This window comes from Anopheles ziemanni, chromosome 2 (genome assembly GCF_943734765.1).
Source record: "Anopheles ziemanni chromosome 2, idAnoZiCoDA_A2_x.2, whole genome shotgun sequence".
Taxonomy (NCBI): Eukaryota; Metazoa; Arthropoda; class Insecta; order Diptera; family Culicidae; genus Anopheles; species Anopheles ziemanni.
This window is the reverse complement of record NC_080705.1, coordinates 51439761-51455317: the sequence shown is the minus strand read 5'-3', so window position 1 is coordinate 51455317 and position 15557 is coordinate 51439761. Positions and strand designations below refer to the sequence as shown.

Here is a 15557-nt window from a genome sequence, read left to right as displayed (position 1 = left end):
ATTTAAGGGGTCCGCTGGGTACATCTAGGGGACCACCTGAATGTGAAAATACAGTTCATAGCCACAATGTAATAACATAATCATAATTAAATTATTTCTTATACTCTTCGCGGTAATGGATCGGTAGCAAAAAATGCCGTGCCAAATGGTTTCGCATATTATGTAATGCTCTTGCTGGTCTTAATGCAACAGCTGAGAATGGTAAAATTGAAGGGGGAGATGCTTCATCGTTGAATTGTTTGAATTCCATTAATGTTGTTTGTGTGTTTGTAGTGGGAGGAAAAAATTCGGTGGAATAATTATATAGTGTGCTGTCGTCGAAAATTGTGCAGCGTTACAGCGGCAAGAACTACTTTTTCAGCCATTTCTGGTTCCAGGTCGATGGACTTAGCTAAAACCTGGAACACTTTCGCCAAAATTCCAAAAGCGTTCTCTACAGTACGGCACGCTCTTGAATGTCGATAGTTAAAATTCCGCTCCATCGACTCTGTGGCATGCATTCCTCCATATGTTCTGAGGCAATATTATTTCATAGCAAATGCCTGATCACCTAAAAGGAAATATGGGACTTCAATGCTGTATGACAAATTTAAAATTTCGGGAACGAGTATGTTCAGCTCCCGACGTTCGAATTTTTGGAAAATGGGGCTATTTTGAAACACCCCACCATCTGAAATCCTCCCCTGACAACCGACGTCGGCAAAATTGCCGATTGTATAACCACGCTCCGCTCCCTAACGAAGACGGTTTCTGCTGCAAACGCTGCTACCACAGCAGCCGCAGTTGCACCGTTATCGCGAGCCAGAAATCTGGGTAACTTTGTAGAGACTGAAGTTCTCCCTTTCGAGCAAAATAATCCGGCGTTCTGCAGCCGACTGATCCGTGGGGTTACTTCATTTTTAAATGAAGAAATCCAAAAACTCTACGAGATACAGCGCTTTAGTCCACGTCACGACCACGACTATCTGTAGTTGTAGCGAATGATGCGAGCGGTTTTAGGAAATACAGAGAGCAGATTTTAGCAGGGTGCAGGCCAGATAAATTAATAAATGATATTTAAAAAAAACAAAAACCAGATAGCCTATATCTTGCCTAATAGCAATAAATGGTTCAAAATATTAAAGCAAAATAACGTGTTTTCAAACTAGATGAATTAATACCATGCCCTGACATATTCCTTCAACTCATTGATGATATGAGTAAAAACTTACTTTGAATACGAAAGCCAAGGATTCATATGAGTCGCCTGTAGCCAAAAACCGAAGCGCGATGGCGAGCCGTTGCTTAGGAGATATTGCTTTGCGCATTGTCGTATCTTCTTTAGCTATTTTCGGCCCAACCAAGGACAATACATAATGAAACTCCTCGCGATTTAGTCGGAAGAAGTCATTATAGCGGTTGTTTGGGCCTTCTCCATCAAAAGCCTCGAACAGCCAGCTACAAACATCAACCCTTTCCAGGAAAAGGTCCGTTATACAGCAGCGACGTTCCGCTTTCTGCTCCTGTTCCTCCTCCCCTTCTTCAATTACTAACTGCACTAATGTAGCCAGTTCTTCAGCTGCAGCAGTCAAAACTGTGTTGAATGCCATTTTAATAATATTTTTTTTAACTAAAATACCACAACGAACTCAACGAACAGCACACGGCACAACGCACTCAAACCACTACTCATAAACACAACAAACCTTCATTTGGCATTTGCAACTGCACATCTGCGGTACCACACGATTGACAGCAACATCTGCGGTACCACAGAAGCCCTCCCAAACGTGACATATTTATCTGTGGTCGCCATTACGGAAAGAACAAAGGAAAAGCTGTAGCCGTCAAAGATCTGCATAGATTAATATGTAACGTCTACATCCAACTTTAACGGTAAAATGCTGTCAGATGGGCAGTCAACTGAAAATCTGTTTTTCGGTCGACAAATGAAAAATAGATTTGCAAAAATTTGCGCACCATGTCCATCGCCTGAAACTCCGCCCTGGCCACCATCATTGACGTACAGAAAATTGTAGTCCGCAGCAACTAGCACAACGGTGCTGTGAAATCTTTTGTAAATGAAATATTGCGATCCGCTATGATTCGGAGCTTTTATATGTGGATGTGTTTCCCATCAATCGCTATGGCGTGAGGAAAATTCCATCGCTCCTCAAACTTTCGTGAAACATCCAACCACTCTTGTTTGTTTGACGGTAGCTGAATATATAGTGAAAAAGTAGTTGTAATTAGCGAAAGTAATGCAGTTTATGAATGCTGAACCTGTCAATGCCAAACAGGCATCAAACTCGACTCCACCTGCCTATCCCATTCCCGGACCTTCCAATCCTTGTTCCACTTGCCCATCTCCGCTGTATTCTTCTAACTCTACTGTCCCAACCATTGAACAATCCCACTCCCCGATGCCTGAAGACAACGGGCACAAGAACACGAAATTTTTATACTATTTTGGTAGTACGCCTTCGGTTTTGCCTCAAAATAGGCCTCAGTTTTGGCGACCACCTCTTCATTGCAGCCAAATTTTTTCCCTGCGAGCATCCTTTTGAGGTCTGAGAACAAGAATACGGTGGGTGGGGAAGCAATTCGAAGCCCAATTCATGAATTTTTGCCATCGTTCTCAATGACTTGTGGCACGGTGCGTTGTCTTGGTGGAACAACAAGTGGCGTTCACAATAACAAAAGTTGCTTGACAAAAGACGCTCTGTCTCATAAACTAATTGACATACAGACGTCAAATTTTGACACGAATCATTTGAAGTTTGGTACCAAGATGATTAAATACTGAATAGATGACTTTTTAGGAGGTATTTTTTTAGAAAATGGCGACCGTGGCTTTTGACAGCATGGTGATAAACAGCATAGAATGTAAACAACTATGCGAGTAAAGAAAAGGTACGTGAGGTGAAACTTCGATACATTTCGTCGAAAAATCGGTGACCCACTTCGGCCGACGGCTTCTTAAACATTTTCCATGCGAACAAAACGAAAGCAATTGAAGAATCGGTTTGTTTGGTTCTCGAGCATTGTTGTTTGTTTATCTTCTAAGGGCGATTCCCGCCAAATTTTAGTATCAGCATACTGTCAAAAGCTATTTTTCGATTTTTTGCAGTGTAGACGTCAAAATGCTCTACATTCCGCTACCTTATATAGTGTGTATTTATCTTGGTTGGTACTATATAAAAATAATATGCATTTAATACTAGCGGTGCCATCTATGTGTCAGACCGGGGATTTATCAGCCAACCTGTTAACGAGTCACCATGTGCAGCGGACGTCATCAATGATCGGTGGGAATGTTGCTGGCTGGATTGAAAGCTTTGATAGCACAGAGCAAAATTTAGCGATTGGTATTACAGACCATCAAACTATGCACAACATTGAATCCGATGTTACCGAAAGAAGGACAAACACCAGGGGACACGGAACACAGTGAAGCGAGTCACTTTTAGGATTTTCTCTTTAGTGTTTTAAGTGTAATTAGATCAATAAATTATTATGAATTATAAACTAAAACATAAATCAATTTTAATTATTTTCACATGCAACGTTACCTTCACATAATCGTGAAGCGCGTCCATAATCGCATCACATATTGGGTGTACAACTTGAAAACCGGAATGTTTTAGCGAAATTTTATGCTTTATTGTGGAAAGTCTTACAATATATTTTTTTCAAAGTATTGCCCGTCAGAAGCTATAACATTTTCCCATCTTTCAGGCAATTTATGAATTCCATCGCAAAAAAATCGCGCCGGCTTGCCGGCCAAAAACGAATCTATCCAATTTCGGATGCCTTGCTCTGAAGTGAAGCGTATTCCGGTGAGGACGTTTTGCATCCGGCGGCTTTCAAACGTTTCGAAATGGCTTGCTGAGTCACTCGTCTTCAAACTTTTTTGGTTGTCCTGGGCGTTCTTTGTCCTTGATATCAAAATCGCCACTTTTGAAGCGTTGAAACCATTCAAAACACTGTGTTTTCACGAAAGCATCGTCGCCATAAACTTCTACAAGCAAACGATAACTTTCCGTAGCAGTTTTCTTTGCAAAAAAAATTACCCAACAGAACCTCCCGCAAATGCTGTCTTTCTCTCCCATTTTTGAAGTTATTCATCGTGAAAAATAATAATGATGCACACAAGATAAAATTGTTTTGTTGGCTGATTTTGATAGCTGTACCTTCAAAATGGCATATATATAAAGTTCGAGCTTTCACCATATTTGTTACTACGGACATCTAGCGTCAAATTCCGGTCATTAAGTTGTACACCCAATACTTCTTGTACCAGCTTGTTGATCGATGATTTTGAAAGCTGTAAATACAAGTATGTAATAAAATCTACGTCGAAATAACAATTTAAAGCTATATTACCCGAAACAATATATCTCACTAAGCTCACAACACAGCGGCTCATATGCGTAAATCCATGACTCATCACGAGCCCAAAACTAAACAGCAATCGCCTGTATGACTGTTTCAAGATGAGCAACAAAAGTTGTCGGCGCACGAAGTACTTCCGAGCAAATGGTCGCATGTTTTTTCGGAAAAACTGGACATATCGCAACCATACCACTAGAACAACGCAGAACAGTCTATTCTGAGTGGTACACAACAATGTATTTGCCAGTTGTCCTTCAAGAAATCAGGAAATTGAACCGACGAAGACGGACGCCCCTCACCACGATAATGCAAGCTCTCACACATCGGCTCAAACCCGCTAAGCAGCTCAAAATATCGTGCTAAAAACATCATACGCGCGGAACAAACGTCCTACATTTTTGTATGGGGGTGAAACAAATGCAGTACGTTTTCGAGCAGTCGTCCTACTTTGTCCTACTTCCCATATAAAACTGCTCAATGTTTGTTTCATTTTAGGACGTTTTTAGAACGATTGCTCGAAATCGCCTAGCGGGAACAACAGCAGTTTTGAGCACTCAAAACATCGATTTGATGAGTCATCCGCCATATAGTCCTGATCTAGCAAATGACTTCTTTTTATTCCCGTACATAAAAAAAACTGAGAGGTCAACGTTTTTCAACACCTGAAGAAGCGGTTGCTGCATTCCAAATCCATGTTTGGAGATGGGGAGTATTTTGAAAAAATAATAAACTGATTTACGAACACAACTATTTGTTTTTGTTCTCAAATCCCGAAATATAGAAGGCAACCCTCGTATAATACAGCACTTGGAAGTGCAAAGCGTTAACCCGTTCGCGGAGTACCATTCGGAGAAGCGGTCGAGGGATTCTTGAAGGAGTAAGAAGTCAGAAGGAGAGCATATGGGCAGGAATGATTTGACATCGTCAGCATACAGCAAGTGTCCGTTTGGAAGCAGCACGCTGACGCGATCATTAAGGAAGAGGGAGAAAAGGAGAGGACTGAGGATGCTTCCCTAGACAACTCTCGACACACTGAACTACGGATGCGAGAGGGCAGCCCCCACCCGCACAGGGTAAGATCGTCCGCTAAGGAATGATCTGGTCCAGGAGTAAAGAGCCCCCCGACCCGAGGCGTTCGAGTTTACCCAGCAACAAGCCATGAGCCGTCAAATGCGGTGTAGTCAACCCAGAGTACAGATTGGTTTAAACCACGGACAGTAAGGTCATCAAATTGTTCATAGGTTTGTAGAAATGCACGGACGCACGATGGAGGAGTGAAGAATGGATTCGAGGACTTTGGAGGTGGCACAGAGGAGGGAGATGCCTCGATAGTTGGCGGGGGATGAACGGCATCTCTTCTTGAAGATTGGGACAACTCAGGCCTATTTCCACAACTCAGGAACCTCTCCATCGTGGCGGCTGCGCGAAAAGCGACGCGCCAGAATAGGGCCAAGGGATGTTCCGTATCCGCGTATTACTGTTATCATCAAAAGTAAGTTTTACCTAAGAAATATGATAATAAAAGACTAAAATTCTAATTTACAATGTATACAGATGGAAAACAACCGAATGATTATTCCGCAGAAGAAGGAACCAACCCTGAGCGTGAGTATCATATTTACAAACCCAACTGGATATATGTTGCTGGATGTGGGATCCGCCGTTGGTTGATTTGACCACGCAAAGATTGGTCAACCCAAAAATTCTCGCCAAACTGAAACTTGGTGCTGCGTCTTCAGATTGACTCGGATCGGACGTTAGGTTTTTTTTCTGGATATCTAGGATTACTTCCTTTGTTATCACTGAAGACACTTGTGGACCTCCGCTCAACTCGTAGGTGTTGTTCGGCCAGTTGTAGTTTGCAGTAGTGGCTAACGGCGGATCGATTCGATAGTTTGATGTTCGCTGGTCGTTTCAGTTGTTTCTTTTTAGAATTTTTGTTCGCTTCCACTTATTGCGTAGGTTCAGAGACGTCCAGTATTGTGCAACAAACAAGATGATAATTACAAAAATAGTACGAAGCAGGACCATTCTTGGCGCTCGACTAGCGAGGATATGGGCCTAGATGTTTCCTTGCTTAAAACCAAATGAAAACATTTGAATGGAACAATGGAAGAAGGTTGTTGAATTTCGCCAAACTGGAGCAGGTAAGAAAACGATTGTGACATATTACATTTTTAGCCGCAATCCTAATCTATAAGCCAAGTACCCTAAAGCAGATGCTTAAAATTCCGAAAGCAACTTCAGAAGACAGTCGGTAATTAAATACAGTTTCCGGACATACTGCAGAATCAATACCCCCATGTGGCCGTAGGCAATATATAGAACACACGACGCCTTGTCTCATCAATGTGCCGTACATTTTGTTGGGAAAGGCGTTGGTTCCGGAATGATTAATTCGTTCCTTTTGAATTTTTGATGAATTTTACTGTTCCGAAAAAATCCTGAGCTAGACACCCCTCCTTTGCCTCCAATATCAACGTATACAAAGTTATAGTCTGCAGCTACAATACCGAGCAGAACAATACTAAACCATTTTTATAATTGTAATAAACGCTATCGGATTTTTTCGGTTTTTTAATTTGGATATGCTTTCCATAGACAGCACCAATAGCATGGAGAAATTGCCACTTTTCGTCAAATCGATCTGATACTTGTTTCCATCCATTTTGGGTATCCGGTAACTGAAAAAAGAAAAATCTTTCTAAATCAAATTTATTTTATAATGTTACGTGTCATTCTCTTTTGTAGATAAGCCAGGCCCGGAAGCATTCGTTGATACACCGGCGGTCGCCAATTTACCACAGTGCTTCCCTGGTTCAAGGCCCCGTCGCAGCCGAGCGAAGATCACCGGTCACAGGCCTATCGGTTGAGCAACGTTCTCCGGCCCTAGTTGCATCAGGCGAGTGACGATCCCCGGTCGCAGGCCCATCGGGTGCGCGACGACCCCCAGCCCTAGCTGCATCAGGCGGGGGTCTCCTGCCCCAGGCCCATCGGGCTTGCTAAAAGTTCTCCATTGCCAGAACAGAAAAAACTCTTCAGTCCCAAGATTGCAACAGCGTGGTACATGTACTTGCTAGCAGTCCAGACAACCTCGGCAAACACGTTTTGACAGTCGGATAATGAACGTTCTTGACAGCTTGGAAAATGTTTGCCGTAAGATCGAGCAGCGTTTTGCTATTTCTGGATTCTTAGAATCCCTAGCATATCGATTGCAAAAGAAAAAGCAGGACCAATTATTACAAATCCTAAGTGTAATTGAAACGGTTGTGGACAGCATCGAAGATGCTGAGGAATTTGTAGAGCCGCAATAATCGGTTTCCAGTTTTTTTTTACGTTCGTTAGAACGGCCTTTGAGGCGAATTAGACTCGCCAGGCTCCGGTGGCCTGGCAATGCCATGCGAATGGCACCGAACGACCCAGGAGAAGGCGTGGTAGGCCTAAATTGAGGTAGAAGAACGATGTAGACGAAGCCGCCAATAAAGCCAGGATACAGGATTGAACCAGTGTGGCAGGCCAAGACCGCTCAGCGCCAGATAAGTAAGGAAATGGTTATATATTCCATTTCGAATATTGCAAAGTTAAAGCAAACCAAACCACATTGAAACCAAAACTAGATCAGGAACATGTATAGTAGTGTAATAATACAACGGGTTTGTATGGCTTAGAAATAAAAACAGGCTGTGATAATACAGTAGCCATTAGGTACGGTCACACGAGACGAACCCTGCTCGAATTTCGACGCTCGGCGAACCTTTTTTTGAATGCGTTAGTGAATCGAGCAGAGTTCGCGAACCTTTTTCGTGCAGAAAAGGTGAGCCGATTTTGGCGAATAGCACGAACATTTTGCGCGAACCTTTTGACAGATTCCGTTTAGGGCTCTTTCCACACAGCGAGTATGGGACGAGTTTGTTCTGGCGAGTTTATGAGTCCTGTCAAAAACTCGCACTGAATTTGACCGAGTATTGAGGGTATTATGATCCGGTTCCGCGTTATTGCTCGAAAGTTTCCGCATATTTGCTCGAATAGCACCCTGGGTATTTATACAAGTATTCCAAGGTATATAAATATATAGTTTTTAACAATTTTCGAGCACTTTGATTTTTAATCAATTTTCAAAACGATCGAGTTATTGGTGTGTTTTATACTTTGGCTAAATGGCTAAATAAATCAAAGTGACTTGTCAAAACACAACGTTGATATCAAAGGGGCATCCTGAATTATCATGTTCTTGGTAAATACCAAGATCTATAGAAGCCACATATACCTCGGAAACATACGGTCTATAGAGAACCATCGACCAGGAGGTGCTTGAAACTGCTCGACGATAACGACGCGCGTCTTTTCGTATCCGCGCATCGTCTCGACAAGTAGGCGGCGTCGTTTTGGATCGTCGAGACGGCCAGCCATTTTTTCGCTTTTTTCAAAGTGTTGTTTACCTTTTGTATGGGCCAGCGTCGAGAAGTTTGTCGTTTCCGCGCTCCCAATCATAATACCCTCATATGTCTCCGTGTGGACGAAGCCAGGCGAGTATGGACAACATGGTGCACACACAGAATGATATCCATCGCTGAATAAATTCTTCACTTTATACTTTCGTGTCTTGAATAAACTTAGTTTCGCCAATTTAATATTAGCTTTTATTAATAAAAGAGAAAACGATGAAAAACCATTCGGTTGTGGACGTTAAATATACATTAAAAGCACTAGTACGGCTTAGAACTTGAAATTTAGAATGTGCTAAAATTGGCTTTGAAAGCGCCGGTCAGTGTAAATTAGCAAACAACTGATACTGGCCATGAGCAATTTGGCCCGCCTACACGTATTGTGGAGAATGCGTCGAGATCGCTTACGACTGTTTTGGAAAACAGAATAGAAGAAACAGTGGTTCAATTTGTGCGCATGTCGAAAGTGGATTTCGACCATCACGCACCTTTGAACGGGAAATACGAGCAGACCGATAAGAAATAGCGTCTTCCCGTAGAATATTTATAGGTTTGCCGTACAAAGACGCAACTATAATTAAATGGAAGCATTCCGGTCAGAACACTGGAGGGAGATAACGCTCCGTGGTGGTCGAACCGAATATTTGGCTACGGGGGACGCATACACTAGCTTGCCATTTTTTTGTTCAAGGTGCGTAAAGATATTTCTGAATTATTGATAAAGCTGATGTTTCGCCAGCTGTTGAAGCGCCTATGAAATATGATATGGTGATGATACAGCTGGCATCTGTAAACAAAATTAGAAAACAGCTGAGTCTTGTTATATAACCCTATGTATTCACAAACATCAAAGCTCAAAAATGTGTAGTATGTGCTCAATCGCAGTATCTCTGTCGTTTGATTTTACAGACAACGAATTTGAGCTAAAATGGAATTTTCCTCACGCCATCGGGGCCATTGACGGAAAGCTTGTGCGGATTCAAGCACCAAAAACCAGTGGCTCAGAATATTATAATTATAAGCACTTTTATAGTATTGTGTTGATGGCAATAGTTGACGCAGACGAAACCATCGTATCGATACGAAAATCTATCAAAAATTTGAGAACAACACACTGAGAATCGCTGAGCTAGTTGTTTTGAGGGTTCCCTACACCATTAAAGTTCCGTACATGCTGCTTGGGAATAAGGCTTTTGCTTTATCATCTTACTGCATTCGGCCTTTTACCGGAGCGCATCCTATCGGATTTCCTAAGCGAGAATTTAATTATCGGCATTCTCGTGCCCGGCGGACGGTAGAGAATGCGTTTGGAATAATGAGTTCAGTATTCCACGTCTATTCTCGCACTATTTTACAAACCCCAGATGTTGCGAGGAAAATTGTACATGCGACTGTATGTTTGCATAATTTTCTGCGAAAAAGAGAATCCCACAACACTTATTCGTCATCGGATTTGGCAGACAGAGTTGTGGAGGGACAGATAGTAGAAAGATCTTGGCGCAATACATCGACTATTGCCATGCAAAGTCTTGGACAAGTACCATTAAGATCATCGAGGGAATTGGTAGGAGCTACGGACCACCTAGCCAGAGATTTTGTAAATGACAATCAAATTAGATAGTACGTTCTATAAATTAGAAAATCAGCCTATAATTAAGTTAAATGATGTTGATTGAATATAAGTTAATGAATAGGTTAACTAATTTTATGTAGGATTAGTTAGTAAAGAAATAAGCATTAATTAGTAATTTTAGTTTGATTAGTTATGATTTTGAGCTCATAATTACACCAACGTCCTCGCTATCCGTTTCCTGTACGTCGTAAAACTCCATAGCGTCATAGGCAAACCAACTTGGCCGCAACACGGATCTCAACCGTCTGAACCTTCCACGCAGGGATTTCCATTTGCTTTTCAGCTCATCCACTGAAAAGCATCCAGAGGTTGCAAGGCTGTTCCATGCGTCTGCCTTTTTTTGTATATTTTTATAGTCCACAAACTTCTTAACCCAGATTGGTGGATGGTGTTTTACACCGTCGATGAACAATAGCACTTCCTCATCGCTCATGGTAATTGTCTAAAAATGAAATGTAGGGTAACGGTACCAATAGTGGTGTACTTAAATGTTAAGAACACAATATTTTACATATTTGTACCAATTATGATCGAAACAGTTATTTTCTACAAAACATAATTTTTTACCGTAAACCATTAAAAACACACGTAAAAAAAGCGTATGTTACTTCCGAGTTGGTTGCTCCTATCATGGTGGTATGGTTCCTATAGTTGTGGTATCGTGTTCCTCTGGTGGTGGTAGTACTTAGAAATGACTGAATATATTTTGACTGTAACTTATTTTTGAAGCATATTTAACACTAGAATCCGAATTGGGGACATTTTGACCACAACGCAGTTTTCGAATTTGTAAAACGCTATAACTTCATTGTTTTTGGAAAAATTTTCAAATCCGTAAACTGTTACTTTTTTGTATATTAACTATCTTTCTATCTATCTATCTTATCTTATCTATCTATCTTATTATCTTTTGGTTTTTCGATGCATTTCTTCATCATCCCGCTAGCTCGGTGTATAGCAAAAACGGTCGAATTTGTGTTTTTTCAGCATTTATTCATTCAAAATCTATGATGTAAATCTAGAGAAAAGTGTGCGCTAGAAAGTTAGTATGTTGAGCAACATTTCAAAAATAAAATCATATTTTTGCCATTACAAATTACTCCATAAATTGGCCTCAAAGATTGAAAATAACGCCAATTCCCATAGTAACGCATCCCGCATAACGCTTCGAAACGCCATCTCTTTTTAGCGTGTAGCTCGTCATCGTCTATCCCGCTCATCTGTAAAAACCAACGTTCTGTCGGATCCAACCCGGGTGGTATAAACGTAACTTCCCGTGTCTGGACACAGCGATTCAAAAATTTGTCTGTGTTAGTGGAATCTTGCGTGGAAATACAGTGAAAAAATGACAAGTTCGAGAAGCCGGATCAGTATCACAACAAGAAGTGAGTTGAACACACGCGAAAGCGAAGCTAATCGTGGTAATTGTTTTAGTTTCAACCGATTTGTAATTTCTTTTATAGTTATTCGTATCCAGAACATTGTTATCTTCGGCTCGATGGATGGACACTCAACAGAAGTAAAGAAAAAAGCAGCAAAGTCGGGGTCTAAAGTTCCGGCACAATTGGTGTCGCCAATCCTGGCCTTGTTAAAAAGGGTAAGCACAAGCATGCTCGTGATTCATTTTTGGTCGTTTAATTTCCATTGTACGGCATTTCGCGAAAAAATAGTACAGGTCTGAAACTTTCACAACTTCATTGTTACTATTTACTAATACTACTAAAAATATTAGTTTCTGGCTGACGTCACTAGAGGCCACAGTAGCGCGCTTTCCTTGGTTCAATTTAGTTATGTTCAATAAATATAAACATCATAGTGCAAACATTTTTTTCTGAATTTACATGATACATTTTGAAAGAATAAAATAATCTTTTTTTTTTTTACACCGAGCTAGTAGAATGGTGAAGTGGTACATCAGAAAATTATTAAAAACGCGAAAGCAATGTATTCTAGTGTTTAGCATATATGAAGCAAATTGAACGGCCAAAATATTCATAGGCCAATACGTTGTCTTGGTCACAGACCAATGCATTGGCCTCAAAGACCTCATAAACCAATACATTTTGTAGTGATTTGTAGCCTTAAGGAAATCATGACATACCTGATAAATTCTTTTAAAAATCCAGCATATTAGTACAACCTGTCTGGAAATAATTAATTTTGGAGCTTTAATTCATTATGGGATAGGAAGATTCAACTTTTGAATACTCCGCACATGATCGAAGAACATCTGAAGATAGAAGAACAAATATCTCCATTGTATTTATTTCGTCGTAGAGCTAGAATTTTATTCCACTACATCCACTATTGGTACTAGCATCACTATAGGAGCACTTACCCTAGCACATTAGTAATATTGGATGATTTTGTTCGTCTGGTCAGCTTGTTCTCTAATTGATTTGATACTTTAATGAACGCAGGCTGGGAGCTCAGACTGTATTTGTGGCCATATTTATCCGTGGAGAAATTCACGCGCCATCCCTGCTAGAGCTAGTTGAATTCAATTCACCAACTCGACAACTGCGCTCTACTGACTTTTTAAGGATAAGATTCAGCAGGACTCCATATCCTCTCTTTTCTTCACATCTGTCGACACATTTAAAGCCAGGGCCAGATTGTAATTATTGTAAATTAGTTCTCAAGACATTCATTAGGACCTCGTGTAGTCCATTGAATACATAAATCTACTATATATTTTAGCTTTTTTATGTATAGTTCTATGTACACTAAAAACACGAAAAATATTGAACTGTCAAAGCTGAAACTTTTCACACATATAGTTTAAGCACTGCAGATGTTGTTGAAGGTTTGTTTGATCACTATTTTTCTATAAAATCATCTAAATTTTACAACTAAAACTCAGTTTTACTAACACAAACAACACAAGCATGTAAACAAATGTCAAGGTGTATATATCATAGCTACAACTAGGTTTATACAACACGGGGAAATTGATGAAATATCAAACATTTTAAATATGCCGTTATTGTAACTATTAAATTAAATCGAACTTTCAAGTAACGAGTAAAACCATGACACTTTTCTGAACCTCTTCTTCACCAAGCTAGTAAATAATAATAAAAATAATAATACTGAGGCACGGATGAGAAGGCGAAACGAAAGTTGCCAGAAGCGAAGTTTAAGCGGCATCACTCCTGACATCACTTCTAGGCACATATTTCAAAGAGCTAGTCAAAGAAAGGTTCCACGATTTGCGGACTCTTTTGATATGCAGTCGCTGCTGTGAGATATACTAAGATCTTAAAAATTCGAACACAATATTCCTATCATTTCTGTGAGGATTTTACAGTTTCACGATTCAAATATGCATTATAGCATAGCATCAACTCTAAGCTTAAAAGTTTGTTGTACTAAATTTTGTTTTCTTCGAATTGTTCTGGAAATCAATCTATCAAAAACTCCAGACCTTCTGTTGCAGCAGTGAGTTTGTTTCGTTTCGTGTTTCTCTTAGTGATTGCAATTTTTAAGTGAATTTTAGTCGCTTCAGATAAATCTTTAACGATGGATATTTTGGCATCGGTCCGCAGTGTTGGTGAACAAGCGGGGTTACTTGCACAATCTGTGCTGTGTGAGTATTGTGGACGATTTATGCTGTTGCGGTCTACAAAGCGCGCGAATTACAGCAAATGGATTTACAAAAAGTCCCCAACTTGTCGCGGAAATGAGAGGAGGAGGGGAGGGACGTCGATGATGATCAACCAGCAGTAGACAGCCATCGGACGAAGACCATTCCAGTGGTGAGCCCGCAGACGACGGTGTTCAGTTTTGTGCTTTCCTCCAACGCGTTCGAGGCATGCATGCTCCGACGATCGCCTCCTCAGCACCGTTAGTTCACGGTTCATCAAGTTTTTATCGCGCTATTAAGGATGTCCAATCTCCACCCTCAAACGACACCGTCGACTCCGGTGTGCCAAGTACCAGCCGGCCCGCCGTTCGTCCAGTGCCAGTGGGAGATGACGGTACCGCTACCGATGTTCGATGGCAACCCGTTCGAGAGGATGGGCTTCAACACGGAATACAATTTTTTGACGCGAGCCTACAACATCAGCAACGAGACCAATGTTCGGCGGCTGTGGGAAGCGCTCAAGGGCGTCCCGTTTGCCTTATGTACGGCCTGTTCCATCAGAATTGGCCGCCAATTGGCCGGAATTGGAGATCATGGACATGCTGCACCAGAACTTCGACACCATCAACCGGCTTTTTCTCATCCCTGCTGCAGCGCGTGTACGACGCGGCCGGCGACACCTCCGGAGGCCCGCTGCACCAGCTGCAACGCTTCTGCCAAGCGCTGGAAGTGCTGATACACAACACCGCCGCGTACGGGGTAGCGAACGTCATCTACAACGCATTGCTCACGCGCTACATCGCCCGTTCGCTACCGTTTTGGTTCTACACCGTCTGGGAGCGCTTCTACGCCTCGGACGCCAATCTGTACCTGCTCCATTACTTCACGCGGGAACTGATTGGGGTTTTCATACAGCTGGGTATCGGGGTACCGCAACCGGTTCCGCCCAGCATTGCGCCCGTTGCAGTACCGCCTCAATAATAACGCACGCGACGGTAAGCCGCATCAACAGCTGAAGACTACGGGGTGGTTAGTTAAACCCTTGCAAAGGGGAAGAATCAAAGCTAAAAACGTCAAAACACCATCATATACTCATCGAGTGCAGTGAAAAACAGCCAAACTAGAATTATTTGCCAAGGTTTCATATAGCAACTCCATGTGTTCAAACTAAAGGAGGGTAAAATCCCAAATGAAGCCCCCCCAGCCGAAATCGCTGTTGTGGCTACACCATTTGTGAGCGGATGCACCGTAAAGGTATGCAATTGGTGAAACGTGCCGTTGTGTGAACCGTTTGAATTGAATTCTCGTTAAATTAAAGATGATGATTATACTGGAAAGGATGTACAACATAAACTCCCTCATGCATTACTTACATGAGTGTATCAAAATTCGGCTACGCCATCAGTCTAGGGGTGCGGTATGAGGGGGGCCCACGGGCCCCCCTTATTTCACAAATTTATAACAAACTCCCTTTTTCGGTAGACCTAGCGCAGTCCGCTCGCTGCGCTCGCTGCGGGCG

The 15557-nt window shown here is 41.7% G+C and overlaps 1 pseudogene; it reads right to left on the bottom strand.

Annotated features, from left to right (window-relative positions):
• Window positions 1-91: 91 nt before the first annotated feature.
• On the bottom strand, window positions 92-10885 carry LOC131293815 (uncharacterized; annotated as a pseudogene).
• Between the last annotated feature and the right edge of the window lie 4672 nt (window positions 10886-15557).